We start from the raw sequence: 2943 nt of genomic DNA, 5'->3' as shown, positions 1-2943 counted from the left end.
CAAGGCCAGGCTGGATGAGGCTTGGAGCAACCTGGTCTATGGAAGGTGTCCCTGCCCATGGCAGGGGGTGGGACTGGAGGGGCTTTAAGGTTCCTTCCAACCCAAACCATCCTGTGATTCCCTCTTTGCTGGTTTATGTAAACTGTAAAGGTGAAAAATCACTGCTAAAAGCAATTTGCAACAAACAACAGAGTCAAAGTCCCAGGTGGTTGTGAAAGAAGCCAGCGGGTATTCAAATTCTGAGGTCGAAGAAATGCTCGTGCAGATTATTACCTTGGGTTTTGCCAGAAGCACTTCCCTCCTTGACTTAGCAGGCGTGGGCAGTGGGATTGGGGACGGGGTGCTGGGTTCATCCCTGTGTCCAGGAGAACATGGCTGTGTTTGGGGAGGATGCACGGAGGTTCCAGATCTGAAAGTAGCTCCTCGGGGGCTTGCGGATGAAAGGACCGAAGATGCTGTTGGCAGAGGAGCTGAGCCCAGACCCACGTTTGATGTAAGTTCTGTCTCTGGGCTGGTTGCAAATATATCAAACGCTGCAGTGAAGTACGGGATAGCGCGAGCTGTGAGCTCTCCGCCACCGTTCTGGCTGTCAGCGATCGGAGGATGAGATCCAGCCTTAGTAATTAAGAGTCTGACTTTATGGGGATGATGATTCCCACTTCCATAAAGAAGAATTTTATCTTCTCGCCTTTATTTTGTCTCTTTGATCAGCCAGACCTCTCTGCCACATCTTGAGCTCACAGATGTATTCTGGGGTTTTATAACCACTCATTTACACATTCATAGATGCTAATACATGTCTAGGTTTCCCTTTCAAACCCAAGCTTCCTGATTAATTTTAGGATTTTTGCAGAGAAGGGACGCGGTCCTGCAGCTGTTGTTGGGGTAAAATCAATTCAACCTACCGAAGGAGCGCAGGATTCAGCCAAAATGAATTCTGAAGGTTGAGAGGGGTCATTGCTAGTTTGGAAGACCTTTCCCACAGGTTTTCGCCTAGCTGTTAGGTTGCACCCTGTGAGAGCCCAGATGACTGATGGCCTGCCGAGGAGCAAATGACAGCAGGCGTGGCGCCTGTGCGGGCTTTTTCCCTTTTTTTCCCTGATGGAGAACACAGATGTCTAATTGGAATAGGGTATTTATTAACATAAGCTCCTTGGCTGTTCAGAAATCGGAGCTAATCAAAATACTGTAAACACCATGCCTGGAGAAATGTCACCCTTCACCGTGACTGCATTTCCATCTTTTTTTCCCATCCTACTTAAGAAAGTGTAAATAAATATTTACAGCCTGCTGTGGCCGACGCGTGTCCTGGTCGCGGTATGCGGCGTCACGAAGGTGAGCGCGGACGGGGAGGCGAAGGCAGGGCAGCGCCGATGCCCGGCCCCACGCCGGTGGGCGCTTTAGGGGCCAAATGTTGGGTTTTTTACCTTGATGACTACAACTTTTATTGCTAGTAACAATTTCCATGTGCTTGCTGTAACGTGTAGTGCCTGATGCCTCAAATATAAAGAAGCCTTTCGAGTGATCATAACTCCAGAAGTTGAATCGTTATAAAAGGTGGTTGGAATTGAAAGGCATATTAATTTGTCATTATTTCAGTTCCAGAGAGCAGCTGAATAATTGCACTGCCTATGAAGAGAAAGTGTGTAATGCTTTCTTTCATTATAGGATTAAATTGTCTCCCTTCCCTTTTAATCTAAGTGAAAATAAAGATATCTCTGATATCTTCTGTTTTGATCATAATTTGAAAGCTCCAGAATGGCTGGTGCAACTTTGTTTCATGGCGTTGAGTGTAACATTAATTATTTTAATGTTAAAGCATCAACACTGGACTCATTTCTCAAAGTGTAAATCTGAGATCCCCCACGCTCGCTGAATGAGAAATTCCTCATCGGCCAAACAGGCGTTGGGTCACGAACAAGGCAGGTTTTGCAGGTGTGATAGGCTCTGAAACAAATCTAAATTGAGGGCCTAATGAATGTATGCTTTTTTCAAATTGTTACCGCCATTTGCTGTCAAAAATACAAAACTCTCCTTAAAATTGCAATTATGTTTTAGGTAGAAAGAGGGTTTTTAATGTATTGTTTTAGAATGGAAGCGTCCTCATTGCTGACATCACAATGTCTTTAGTCGTTAGAGGGAAGATGAGGGTTTGTCATCACGGCTGGGTCTCTCTGCAGCTCTGATGGTGGAAGAGGCAGCGGGCGGGTGGGCTCCGTCCCCTGGGAAGGGGAGCGAGATGCTCCGGGGGCTGCCTGGGCAAGGGTGGAGGCAGAGGCATGGGCAAACCTCAGGGGTGCAGAGCTCCGCACCTGGAATGGCAGGGTGGAGGGTGACTTCTGCTTCGGTTCTGTCTTACAGCCTGAAGAACCAGTAGTAGCTCATCAGTCGAGACAAGGGAAACCTCCGAGGCTGCTTCCGCGGGGAGGAACTGGTCAGCAAGGAGAGGATGCTTTCTTGGACAATGATCCTGTGTGGATTCGATAATTAACATGTAACTAACCTTCGCTTTGGACAAGTACATGGAATTTTTTTTTTAATTTTGTGGTGAGTTAAAATATTTCAATGGATTTTTTTACCCTTTCAAGATAATATTTATTCAGCACAGAGTCTAGAGTATGATAACTTATCCTGTAAATACAGCACTTAATCATCACTCATCTTCAGAGACAGTGGAAACAAAATATTTTACTTTTTCATATTTATTCTTAGATTTCTTCCGAGAATATAAAATAATTCTATTACATTATCCATGATAGTGATGTAATCAGTCTTCAATCAGAAATAAACATACTTTCTTCACCTCCTCCAGCATGGTTTGTGTCAACACATACAGAGCAGCAAAAAACGAATCACGGGGATTGTGTAACGGATGAAGTTTTTTCCTTTCCTCTTTGTCTTCAGAGAAGCAAATGGTTCACTGAGCAAAGAAAACTAAAAGGA

The 2943-nt window shown here is 45.0% G+C and overlaps 1 long non-coding RNA gene across 1 annotated transcript in view; it reads left to right on the top strand.

The window, feature by feature from the left end:
- Positions 1 to 2940, top strand: part of LOC104513816 — a 9117-nt gene extending 6177 nt beyond the window's left edge. Inside the window, exon 2 of the long non-coding RNA XR_727930.1 lies at positions 2362 to 2940. This is a non-coding gene — a long non-coding RNA (uncharacterized LOC104513816). The remainder of the gene's footprint in view (positions 1 to 2361) is intronic.
- Positions 2941 to 2943: the final 3 nt, after the last annotated feature.

The sequence above is a fragment of the Eurypyga helias genome, unplaced genomic scaffold (assembly GCF_000690775.1).
Source record: "Eurypyga helias isolate BGI_N326 unplaced genomic scaffold, ASM69077v1 scaffold41878, whole genome shotgun sequence".
NCBI lineage: Eukaryota > Metazoa > Chordata > Aves > Eurypygiformes > Eurypygidae > Eurypyga > Eurypyga helias.
The sequence above is the reverse complement of the archived record's forward strand: the minus strand, read 5'-3'. Positions and strand labels throughout refer to the sequence as shown.